Raw genomic sequence first — 14898 nt, 5'->3', positions numbered from 1 at the left:
TTGTAGTCTTTTGGTGCTTATTAAAAATCTTTATTTTATTAAAATGACTCGTTAATAATTTGACAAAGACAGTTTCAGATATTTATAAAATTTATATTATCTTTTACACTTGTCGATAATTATAGTAATCTTATATCGAAACCTGATATTACATATCTAATATCTTGTTAACGTTATCAGTTAATAAATATATATCATACATACACATAATGTTCGTGAATCGTCAGGCTTGGTCAAAGGTAACTAATCATTCCAATATAGATTTCAGACTTTCTAAACTCAACATTAGGGTTTTTGCTTATCGTGTCGGAAACATATAGAGATTAGAGTTTAAATTTGGTCGGAAATTTCCGGGTCGTTACAATTAACTTGAAAATTCACCTTCACATTCTCATTCACTTTGATCTTGTGACCTCCAAACCTTTCAACAAGTTGTTCTACGGGTCTCCCCATTGCTTTAACTACTATTCCATCGAATTCTTCAGAATTTTCAAGTGTATCAATAGACGCATTCCCAACACACATATTCTCCATTTTGTTATCACTAGATACCTGCTCATTTGATTTTCTCATTGATGGTGGTTGGTAAGACTCAATCGTCTTTGGGGTTACCGAATATTCATCCTCTTCACATTTAGAAACTTTTTCATCTACCCCAACAAATGTGGATACTGCCATCACGGTTTCTTTAATCGGTAATGACAAGTGGTGCTAAATGATGAACTCAACTTGGTTTCAAGAACTTGATTCAGATTTTTCAATTCCCGCTCAAGATTTTGTATCGACTCTTGTTGACTCATCAAAATTTCTGCATTAGTTCTTATTTGAGATTCCATTAATTCACTCATCATACTCTCTTCACTATATTTCCTTACCTCCTCTTTCTCTTTCACATCTGGTGCATACTTTTGAACCTGTTAATGGTTAGTATCCAACAAAAAACAATCCTGGACATCCGGTGTATGTAATGAATTAAAAATATTAATCCGTGATCTCTTATTACCCAAAGAAATGTCCATAACCCCGGTTCTACAATTGATAAGAGCATCAATTGTGGCCATCGGTTGGGTCAAGGTGGTCTCAATGTCCATAACAATAAAATCTACCGGGTAATAAAAATCCTCAACTTTCACAATCACGTTTTCTAACATACCCCTTGGAGTTCTTATTGACCGGTCCGCAAGTAGGATGAGAAGTCCAGTATGTTAATACTGGACCCCAAGTCCAACAAAGCCTTTTTGACATAAACATTATCCACCATAACCGAATTTAATGGTGTCTCCGGGTCCTTAAACTTAGGTGGAAGTGAACCCGAAATTACAGCACTCACTTTTTCAGTTAATTTTACCTTTTTGGGCAATGATGCGTTGAATTTACGCTTTTAAACACACAAATCTTTTAAAAACTTAGCATATGTAGGAATTTGTTTGATTGCATCAATAAGTGGAATATTTATTTTTACTTGTTTAAATGTTTCCCACATATCATCCGTTTTCGGTCCCTTTTTCCCATAAGAGAATTGTAGGGACTCCAAAGCCTCGGGGAATGGAATGGTATTAGTTTCCATGTCCGGTCCTCTAAAATTTTCAACTACCAGTTTTTCAACATTTAACCCAACCCCATTACCATCTTTAACCTCACTTTTATCGTTTTCAACAATGTCATCATCCTCATCAAAAATAATAGAAGACTTACCTGAACCATGCTTAGTCTTTAATTTCCCGATTGCCTCGACTTGGTTGTTATAAGTCTTTCTACTTCGCAAAGTTCCTACCATGTTTACACCATGACCTTTACCATTTTCTTTGTGATTTGTATTTAAAACCGTGTAAAGTTCCCTTGTTCCCTTACTTTCAGCCACATTACCAATTTCTTTAGCCAACGCACCAATAGATTTATTTTGAACCTCCACTATCTTTTCCATCTCTAAAATAAACGCATCTACCTTTGCATCCGAACTTGATGGTTGATTTAGTGGAGCATTGCTTTGGTTTTGATTTTGGTGACTTTGATTTTTACTTTGGTTTTGGTAATGGTTTTAGTGTTGGTTTGGTGTATTCAATGTGTTGTTGTTATTGTTGTTCCAACTAAAGTTTGGATGATTCATCCACCCTGGGTTGTAGGTGTAAGAATATGGATCATATTTCCGCCCTTGAATCTCGTTCACTTGTTCTTCCATTATTGGTGGGTTCCATTTTTAACGACTTTTTGACTTGCTTTGTGCTTTCACGAAACTGCGTATATGTGCATACTGAGCTATATTATACTCTGGGATCTTACTACATGTGGATTACTTTCGTTTATATGTTTAAACATGCCTTTAAGTACGTAGGTTACTTAACTTGATCTCCGGAAGCCTTTATGACCGTTAGTGTCACTTGACGTTTAGAACGAACTGCGTACTGTGTACACGTTTAACTTTGGTCATAATCGGAATATTATGACTACGAAACACTAATTGTTATTTTATAATAACAATTACTTGGGTTTTTGGATGCTTAATTACGCTTAGTAATTTACTAGAGCACACTAGTTAGTCTTGTTGGACTTTCTACCTTGTTGGACTTTAGCCCACCCTACACTAGCTAGTGGACTATTTAATTAGCCCAATTATTAATGACTAGTGACCCATATTAATGTAAGACAAATGCCCATTTATTAGAGGAAACATACTAGCATTTTTGTTAACCATAACCCATAATGTTGCATGGGATCCTAACATAAGCACTAACTTTAGACAACCATTAACCAAAAAGCAAAAAGGTGTCCTTCTTGTCCCCTCCCAATACCCACGGTCACCACCACCTCCCCACACCCTCACCTTCTATAAATACCAAGCTTATTCATCCCATTTCACACTTGATCTCATTCATAAATTACACACACGTACTCTCTAATTCTCTCTCTAGTCTTTCTCACTCTAAAAAGTGTAAGTTTTAAACTTTATTCTTCTTCTTCTTCCCTTCTCATTCACGACATCATCATCATCATCAAGGGATCTAGCTCTTTAGCTTTTAGATCTTGTTATTTCTTGTAGATTCAAACTTGGATTTGAATCCTTCAAGAACATGGAAGATTCAAGCTTTCTAGCTTTGAATCTTCACTTATTTTGTTAGATCTAAATCTTGTAGCTTTAATCCCTTTATTTTATTGTAAAGATTCAAACTTTTGTATGTAATCTTCATGTAACTTGAAGATCTAGCTTCATGCTTCAAGGATCTTCAAGAACAATCAAGATTCAAGCTTTCTAGCTTTGAATCTTCATTTCCTTTGATGGATCTAAGTTTTTTAACTTATGATCTCATTATTTTGTTATAAAGATTAAAACTTGTGTTTATGATCTTCATGTAACTTGAAGATCTAAGCTTTATGCTTCAAGATCTTCAAGAACACCAAAGATTCAAGCTTTCTAGCTTTGTAATCTCATAACTTGTGTGAAAAGGATCCAAGCTCTCTAGCTTACGGTTCCATTACTTTATTTGATCAATTTTGTGTTCATACGTGTTTGATTGAAGGAAAGTTTGTAGATTTAGTTGTAAATAGAACTTGTATTTGTGTTAAGACTAAGAATATGATGTAACCATGGTTCATCATCATTCTAAAACTCTTAAGTGAGTTGTATTCTTACTTGGTCTTAACATATTGTGTGTTGATGGTTGAATCTTTGTCAAAGTGATGCTAACACATCAATGAGTTGTACACTTGAAGCTACAAGCATCAAGGATGAGAACCGTGATGAGCATCAAGCACTAAGAATCCCACCGGAGCACATGTTTACTGTTTTTTGGGGTCTAATCAGACTCTCTGGGCTTCTGGAAAATTGATTTTCAGATAGTTCATTTCGAGTAGATGACTTTTCGTTTAGGCCTCACCTAAATCCGATATACGGTTTAGGATTTATAGCCTTCCGAAAGTCACTACGCCTTTGTAATGTTGTGCTGAAATTTCTGACCTACTCGCACTTAAACCATCGCCACGGTCAAACGAAGACGAGTTAGGTTCTGCAAATTGTTCAGCGATTAGAGGACTCACATATGGAACCTTGGCCACTGACTACATATCTTTTCGATTTGTATAGACGTCGTAACAGCTGTACAAAGTCAGCCTTTTGTTTCGATCTCTATTCTTGTTAAACTTACCTTAGCTTTGATGAATGATGATGATGTTGATGATGAAACTTAAACTTAATTTATTCACTTTTAAACTTTTTGGGACAACATACTGACCTAGTGACCTTTGACTTAAGTTGAGGACCTTTCGGACCGACTTACTACCTGCATACGTTTCATATCGACTTTTACTGCTTATTCACTATGACTTATAGCATCCCTTACTACTTTTTACTATTTTTGTGAATGATAATACTGAAGGTATTTCGTATGCCCGAGAGACGTATTAAATTAACGTGGCTAATATGTTTTGATCCAAGTTGGGTCATACCCAATAACAAGCTTACCGACACCTTATTCGTATTTGATCTTAGCGATTGGATCGTTGATTAAATACGCGACACTTGGATTTTAAGAAAAATGGTTTTCTAAAATCATAGTACTTGATGTATATATATAAATTATGGAATAATTTATATGATATGAATTTAATTATTTATAGGTTAAATAATTAATTAATTATGTTACATTTTATAAAATAGGTTTTATAAATGATGTACACAAAATAAATAAAATGAAAGTTTTATAAAATCTAATTATATAAAATAAATCCATTTTATTTAATATTATGGAAGTGGCATTGGGAGGGAGGTTTTTGCATGCCCAAGACTCACTCCTTGACCACTTTATTCCATCTCCAAATGCATATGTCTTAAGACTTGTGTTTTGGAACACACACATGGATCTACACATCAAGAAAAAAAATTATGCACTCCCCTTTGGTGCTTGCTGCTGCCGTGAGCTTTCTAGGACACAAAGGAGTTCTTAATTTTTTTACAAGCTAATTACAAGTGTTATTAAATCCTAACCAAAAGCTAGGGTGTTGGTGCACAAGTTTGGGGTATAACAACTTGAGGTTTCATTCTTTTCGAGCTCTATTCAACATCATCATCCTCATCATTTACCAACAAGCTTGGAGAAGGTATAAACTCTTTTCTAGTTGTATTTTGTAAGTATGTTTCATAACTTGATCCTAATTGGGATTTAACTTTAATTGGTTAAAGTATAACAAGTTCTAAAATGGTAATACTTCATGCTTCCGCTTTATTTGTTAATAAAATGTTTTAAGTATATTGAAACTTGTTAAATCCCAACAATGGTATCAGAGCCGAAGTTGTTTAAATATGCTTCGAGATGGTTATTAAAACCGCTATACATTTTGCATTTTATGTACATGCATGAAAGTAGAATGCAAAAATTAATGGGTTTGGGTGGGTTTATTTTTTGGCCGAATTGTAGGACACCCAAAATGGGTTTTGGGTTGTTCCATTTTGGTCATATTTGTAGTATGTTAAAGTTCACAATCAAGCCTTGACCTTGTGTTTGGATGGTTGAATGTTTGGTTGATTTAATTCATTCATTTGGTTTGTAATAATATTTATTCAATTGGTTTGTAATAATATTATTTTGGTTATGTAATTTATTTTATATTTGGTATGTAAAATAGATTAGGTTGTATTTCATTTTCTAGACAAAATGTATTAGGATATATTTTGTAATAAGATAAAGATACAAGATGAAGACTTGGAAGAACACAAGAAGCAGCATTTGGATGCAAGATTAAGTGACAGATTTAAAATCTCCTACTTTGTGTTATAAACCCTTAACCGGTGGCATTTGTTTTTGGCTAAACAAATGTATAACGACCCTCATTTTTCCACTCCTGTTTCACTATAATGCCCTTAGGGTTTTGTGTACTCATAAATTTTTATTTAGCAAAACGTTGACAAAATAATAAACTTTTAGCCGACACACACTGCTAATTAAAATTTATGCTTTCCTGTAATATTATAACTATTAATCTATAGGTAATTAATAAAAAGTGACATTTACATAAATAATAAAACTTTTGTGAAATAAATAAAATTAGTAAAGGTTATGGAAAAAAAAGGGGGGATAACACTAGTGTTATTTAATAATTATTACAATATATATATATATATATATATATATATATATATATATATATATATATATATATATATATATATATATATATATATATATATATATATATATATATATAAACACTAGTAGTTACTGTGCAAACTAAAAAAAAAAAATTAATAATTAATAATAACTCTACCTATTTAAATTTCGGACTCCAAATGTATAAGTGAACCAAACAATTAATTATGGTAGACCTTGCTTAAAAAAAATGATTTTTAATAGTCACTAATCATGTTGGTCAAGTTAACTTGTAAAGAACTGTAACAAAAGAATAAATCTTATCCCTAATTTTTGAACTTTTTAATGGCGATGTAGTCAAAAACGGTTGTGAATATGGGTTATTTTTCCCGACTATTCGGTAAACTTGTTACCAATCTTACTATTATAAATACTTCACATATTACTCACAAATTCACATTCACATCACTCTCTCTAAAAAAGAAAATAAACTCTCAAAGCATAAATATGAACCGGAAGAAAACGGAGACGAAGTTAACGAGAAAGAAGAAATCTTACGACCATTCGATATTAACCTCAAAAGGTATATTTTTACTAAACTTGATTTTTAATAAGTTATTAGACTTTAATAATCATAAGGTATTCATATATCAAATTGAGGCTAATTGTTGAAGTCGCCAGTTTCGAGAATCTAAAATACACTGTAGTATAATAGATCGAAGTGTAAACACAAAGTAACACTTGGTAATATAATTGATTTGTTATTTAGTTATCATATAATTATCATTAGCGTAAATGATCGAATGAATTATAATAGTGATCATGGTTTTGTAATGTATCACATGATAATGATTATCTATAAGGTTAAAAGATATAATGAAAGATTATGATTATTGATTAATAAGCTAGTTAAATAAATGAAGTATTATATTTATAGGATTAAGGTTGTTAAATTATGATCATGAACTAATTTATGAATATGATTAATAAGTTTGTTAAATTAAAAGTATTATGATTATTGGTAATAAATTAAGATTTGGTCTTGATATATATAATTAAATGGTAAAAGCTTTAATGATTATGATTAAGAGTAAAGATTATGAAAAAGAATTGATTAAGAATAATATGATTAGGGTTAGGAGATTTGAATAATGATTATGGTTATGTATATATGTAGTATTAAGAATAAGGGTTACAAATTTAGTAATAAGATTGTAATTAAAAATTTATGATTTTATGTCAAAGTTACTAGGTTAAGTATATGATAAAAGGTTATGATTATGGCTTAGTAAAGTAATTATGATCATGGTGTACGTGCATGCATGCATGCATACGTATGTATGTACATGTATATATTGTAGGTATATGTGTGTGTATATATGAAAGTATATACATACATGTATATGTACGTGTATTTATGTATGTATATGTACGTGTGTGTGTATGTATGAATGTGCATTATGTAAGTTATATAAGTTAGTAAACATAGTAATAAAAAGTAATAAGTATATATATATATATATATATATATATATATATATATATATATATATATATATATATATATATGTATATATATATATGTGTATATATATATATATATATGTATATATGTATATATATATATGTATATATATATATATATATATCATCTTACACTTATGTATATGTAACACCTACACCTAATGTTTATATATATCGTATAGTGATGAACACAAGCATGTATAATAATAATAAAGAATGTATATATATGTATGTATCACATAGAAGTATATCTATATATGTAACATATAATGATAGATATACATAGTAATTGATTAAAGAAAATAATAATACTATTATTAGTATAACTTATACACTTAATTATATAGTAACACTTAATAACACTAAGTATATTATTACTTATATAAATATAACTTTTCTCGAAAACGGTCACTGTTAATATAGTTTGCTATATTAATAAACAAACTTTATGTCTATTAGACATTACCTAATCGAATATTATATCTCTAGGTTGAGATTTCCGATTACACTCCGATTATATACTACTTGCGTGGAATATCTATCGGCTATTAAGGTGAACTTCATAGCCCCACTTTTTACTATTTCTTAACTGTTTACAAACTTTGGGGTGAGACACATGCTTGCTTTCAAACTGTTTTACGCTTAGACACAAGTACCTGAAAACTGTTTAACTATGCTGACATGCTTTGATTCATGCTAAATCCCTACCATGATATCGTTAATTACTGGAATTTTGGTAAGCTTAGTTATTGTAAATAGCGCTATTGAGAGTGACGTCTCTAACCATTTGACCGTTGGTCTTTGGTTACATAATAATGATTAATCGACACTGATAGTTCAAGGTGTCCAGGGGTAACTTTGTTTATGTCTCGATATCATAACTTCAGCATTTACTTTTGATAACTAAATCTTGTGGTCTAAAACTATATATATTAAACCCATGTTATTCACTCAACCTTTTTGGTTGACACTTTAAGCATGTTTTGTCTCAGGTGAAGATTGCTAAAGATTATTTGCTATTTGGACTTTGCTGCTTTTGGAGTCCGCATACATACATTCATATTATTGCATTAGATCATTAAAGTATACAATTGTAATGACTTAATACTTTCCGCCGCTTATAAATACATTGGTTTTTAATTAAAACGTCTCATATAGAGTCGTTCTCGTTTATACATACTTGTGTTGTGATATTGTGAAGTCATATTTCCCCGGCCCTATTTGGGGGTATGACAGAGTGGTATCAGAGCCAGGTTGTTATAGAGAACCAGGATTGCATTTTATGTGTACCTTATGAGTTAGTTAGGTGCCTTAGCAATCTATAGGACTATAACCTTTCCTGCCTTAGTTTTAAGCGCTTTCCTTTAATCTTTATAATGCCTATTCATTTTAGTACCTGCTTTTACCTCTTCTGATATTATGTATCCTTTCCTAAGGATGTCAAGCCAAAACCCTATCATCTTTCCTGATCCCGACTCTAAAGGATCGGTTAGTATGTGATTGTTATCATATCCATACATATCTTATGACCTAACTTCGCCATTATGATTCAAAGTTTTCTTTGACTCACGCGAAGGGATGCCACTCATGACTCAACATTCCCACGTCAACTATCTAAGTTTGATCACGTAACCTGACCTTATGGAGTGACCTTGGAATGGAAATATGAATTAGTGAAATATAATGACACTTGGCCGACGTGATTATATTACGGTAATTCATATAGAAATTCCAATATCATGACATATGGAATAGAAAGTGAATCAAAGAAAATTTCCAAGCCATTCATTCAAAAATCTCAATGTTATTACATGAAGGGTAATTATCATCTGATTTATAGATATACGAAGAGATCGTTACGATCAAACTATCTATCTCATACCCATGAGTAGATTAACAAATTCTCCTATGCCATAAAAGTTGTAAAGCTTAGCATTCTTTCTTTCTTAAACAACTTATCTCTTTGATGCTAAATTATCACATCCCCGCTGGAAGGAAGGATGCATGTTCTTAACTGACCTGAAGTGACACCTCCGAAATTTCTTCAAAGCATGCCTCCTGTTATCAGCAATTACGCTTCTAGTGTAGATTTTCATAAACCCATTAGGAAACCCGTCGAAGATAAGAGACAACCACTCGCAAGATTTTCATTTGAATATTCAAATGAAGAATTATAAACACCACCTTCACTATCACGTTCTCATACTCTACCATTCATATCTCACTTGTCAGCAACAGCTTCACACATGAACATTTTAAATTCCAAGAACATATGCCCTAATAATAGTCAACAACCGTATTTAAATACAATAGATTTCATTACCTCGCAACATTGTTGCTTACAAATAACCTGAAATTTTCAAAATTTCTTCACCCAATCTTCATCGATCTTTTCCCAACTCGTAACCTCCGAAATATGAAAATTTTATTTACCAAATTTTCACATACACTATTTTACTGTGCGATCCTCTCGAAATTTTATAAAATAAATTTGTTTACTGCCACTCTTGCAAATTTTATAAACCGTATATGTTTATATAATAAAATAAATAAAATTTACCTTTACTAGTACATATAGAATTATACTTTGACTTTTATAATTCAATTCTTTTATTTAAAAGATATTTTACTTAAAATAGTACATGTTGTACATAACTCTAGTTTTACTAAGAACTTCTTTTCCTTTTTAAATTGTCACCTTAAACGAGTCAAACTTCTGTAAAAATTTTCATTGCTTGTTTATGTAAAACTTTTTGTATTATTCTACACCACGTAGTAATCACAATTCCTCTTATCCTTCGAAACTTACCATTGAGTTCATCATTCAAAACTCTATGATCTCAGCAACTTTTCCCTTTTAAGGTTGACCGTTGAGGAGTTTTTACTTCTGATATCTCACGGCTAAACCACAACAACCACGTAAAACGTGAATTCTATGATTTAATATCTTTTTGGCAAAAAGAAAGCATTTCTCAGATATTTCCTCACCCGGTGTAAACTATTCTTTGTAGCCAATGATTCATATTTCTTTTCATCCGCACTTAAAACTCATAGGTGAATGATAGATTGACTCGCCATCTGAGCAAGAACGTCTTTCTCATTTAGAGATCACACATTTTCGTGCGGTTTCCTATCAGAAATATAATTTATGATCCTCGCTATCCTCTCTAAAGGAGTTACCTTAAACGATTATGGTGTTTATATGTTTACACTAAACATTTCTTCCTCACTAGTTACAACTAGATGTGATTCTAAACAAATTTCGACCTCTATTTCAACATATAGTTATAGATACATTCTATAATGTTCTTTCAAAAACTATTTCCAAGGATAAGTTCGTATGTATTATAATACACTGAAAGATATCTTTCCTTAATCACTCATACCATTCTGAGGGCATTTTAGTAATTATGGCTTGCTTTGCATGTAAGTCTGATTAATGACTGCTCAGCTGACATCTCTTTTCGTCAATTCACATTAGGAATCTCTATGGTTACCTTCCGAAATTTGAAAGTTGTTACCATATCTAACAAACACAAGCCATGCATCAAACTACATGGCTGTGATCTCCAAGTACTTCTCTCTGATTGTCTGCCCTAGTATGGTGACATAAGTGTACAATGGTTTTAAATAAGCTTAGTAATGTTCATGGCACATTTCAGGTATCTGATTTACCAAAATGCTTGTAACATCACAATCCCTTTTGAGAAAACCTAGTCAGTTGACAATCATATTATTCTGTTAAAGGACCTCCGCATTAATAATAAAATGCACTTCATAGAAGAACCTGTAGGAGTTATGAATTGTGAGATCAAACACTTGAAACAAGGCAACAATTCCTATTGCCAAAAATCCGTTGGAATTCACGTAGAGGCCCCGAGTATACCAGGGAACGTGAAGACCAAATGAGACGAAAACATCCACATCTCTTCACTACCGCTGATGCATCAGAAGAGTCCACCTAAAACTTCCGGACGAAGTTTTCATTAACAGGGAGGTACTATAACGACCCTCATTTTTCCACTCCTATTTCACTATAATGCTCTTAGGGTTTTGTGTACTCATAAATTTTTATTTAGCAAAACGTTGACAAAATAATAAACTTTTAGTCGACACTCACTGCTAATTAAAATTTATGCTTTCCTGTAATATTATAACTATTAATCTATAGGTAATTAATAAAAAGTGACATTTACATAAATAATAAAACTTTTGTGAAATAAATAAAATTAGTAAAGGTTATGGAAAAAAAGGGGGATAACACTAGTGTTATTTAATAATTGTTACAAAATACACACACACACATATATATATATATATATATATATATATATATATATATATATATATATATATATATATATATATATATATATATATATATATATATATATATATATATATATATATATATATATATATATATATATATATATATATATATATATAAACATTAGTAGTTACTGTGTAAACTAAAAAAAATAATAATAATAATAATAATTAATAATAACTCTACCTATTTAAATTTCGGAATCCAAATGTATAAGTGAACCAAACAATTAATTATGGTAGACCTTGCTTAAAAAAAATGATTTTTAATAGTCACTAATCATGTTGGTCAAGTTAACTTGTAAAGAATTATAACAAAAGAATAAATCTTATCCCTAATTTTTGAACTTTTGAATGGCGATGTAGTCAAAAACGGTTGTGAATATGGGTTATCTTTTCCCGACTATTTGGTCAACTTGTTACCAATCTTCCTATTATAAATACTTCACATATTACTCACAAATTCACATTCACATTACTCTCTCTAAAAATAAAATAAACTCTCAAAGCATAAATATGAACCGGAAGAAAACGGAGACGAAGTTAACGAGAAAGAAGAAATCTTACGACCATTCGATATTAACCTCCAAAGGTATATTTTTACTAACCTTGATTTTTAATAAGTTATTAGACTTTAATAATCATAAGGTATTCATATATCAAATTGAGGCTAATTGTTGAAGTCGCCAGTTTCGAGAATCTAAAATACACGGTAGTATAATAGATCGAAGTGTAAACACAAAGTAACACTTGGTAATATAATTGATTTGTTATTTAGTTATCATATAATTATCATTAGCGTAAATGATCGAATGAATTATAATAGTGATCATGGTTTTGTAATGTATCACATGATAATGATTATCTAAAAGGTTAAAAGATATAATGAAAGATTATGATTATTGATTAATAAGCTAGTTAAATAAATGAAGTATTATATTTATAGGATTAAGGTTGTTAAATTATGATCATGAACTAATTTATGAATATGATTAATAAGTTTGTTAAATTAAAAGTATTATGATTATTGGTAATAAATTAAGATTTGGTCTTGATATATATAATTAAATGGTAAAAGCTTTACTGATTATGATTAAGAGTAAAGATTATGAAAAATAATTGATTAAGAATAATATGATTAGGGTTAGGAGATTTGAATAATGATTATGGTTATGTATATATGTAGTATTAAGAATAAGGGTTACAAATTTAGTAATAAGTTTGTAATTAAAAATTTAATGATTTTATGTCAAAGTTACTAGGTTAAGTATATGATAAAAGGTTATGATTATGGCTTAGTAAAGTAATTATGATCATGGTGTACGTGCATGCATGCATGCATACGTACGTATGTACATGTATATATTGTAGGTATATGTGTGTATATATATGCAAGTATATACATACGTGTATATGTACGTGTATGTATGTATGTATGTATGTATATGTACGTGTGTGTGTATGTATGAATGTGCATTATGTAAGTTATATAAGTTAGTAAACATAGTAATAAAAAGTAATAAGTATATATATATATATATATATATATATATATATATATATATATATATATATATATATATATATATATCATCTTACACTTATGTATATGTAACACCTACACCTAATGTTTATATATATTGTATAGTGATGAACACATACATATATAATAATAATAATAAAGAATGTATATATATGTATGTATCACATAAAAGTATATCTATATATGTAACTTATAATGATAGATATACATAGTAATTGATTAAAGAAAATAATAATACTATTATTAGTATAACTTATACACTTAATTATATAGTAACACTTAATAACACTAAGTATATTATTACTTATATAAATATAACTTTTCTCGAAAACGGTCACTGTTAATATAGTTTGCTATATTAATAAACAAACTTTATGTCTATTAGACATTACCTAATCGAATATTATATCTCTAGGTTGAGATTTCCGATTACACTCCGATTACATACTACTTGCGTGGAATATCTATCTGCTATTAAGGTGAACTTCATAGCCCCACTTTTTATTATTTCTTAACTGTTTACAAACTTTGGGGTGAGACACATGCTTGCTTTCAAACTGTTTTACGCTTAGACACAAGTACCTGAAAACTATTTAACTGTGCTGACATGCTTTGATTCATGTTAAATCCCTACCATGATATCGTTAATTACTGGAATTTTGGTAAGCTTAGTTATTGTGAATAGCGCTATTGAGAGTGACGTCTCTAACCATTTGACCGTTGGTCTTTGGTTACATAATAATGATTAATCGACACTGACAGTTCAAGGTGTCCAGGGGTAACTTTGTTTATGTCTCAATATCAAAACTTCAGCATTTACTTTTGATACCTAAATCTTGTGGTCTAAAACTATACTCCCTCCGTCCTACTACAAGTGTCCACTTACTTTTTACACACAGTTTTAGGAAATCCCACTAACTTCATTCTCCACCAATCAGAAGCTTTCTCTCTCCAGAATAACCTCTTTCTATTGGTCAAAAAACAAAGTGAACACTTCAAATGGGACGTCCCAAAATAGTAAGGTGGACACTTTAGATGGGACGGAGGGAGTATATATTAAACCTATGTTGTTCACTTAACCTTTTTGGTTGACACTTTAAGCATCTTTTGTCTCAGGTGAAGATTGCTAAAGATTATTTGCTATTTGGACTTTGCGGCTTTTGGAGTCCGCATATATACATTCATATTTTTGCATTAGATCATTAAAGTATACAATTGTAATGACTTAATACTTTCCGCTGCTTATAAATACATTGGTTTTTAATTAAAACGTCTCATATAGAGTCGTTCTCATTTATACATACTTGTGTTGTGATATTGTGAAGTCGTATTTCCTCGGCCCTATTTGGGGGTATGACAAAATGTCTACCATATTGGCTTGATTGTGAACATATTTGTTTTGCATGCATGGTTGTTTATTATGTT

The sequence above is a fragment of the Rutidosis leptorrhynchoides genome, chromosome 5, assembly GCF_046630445.1.
Source record: "Rutidosis leptorrhynchoides isolate AG116_Rl617_1_P2 chromosome 5, CSIRO_AGI_Rlap_v1, whole genome shotgun sequence".
Taxonomy (NCBI): domain Eukaryota; kingdom Viridiplantae; phylum Streptophyta; class Magnoliopsida; order Asterales; family Asteraceae; genus Rutidosis; species Rutidosis leptorrhynchoides.
The sequence above is the reverse complement of the archived record's forward strand: the minus strand, read 5'-3'. Positions refer to the sequence as shown.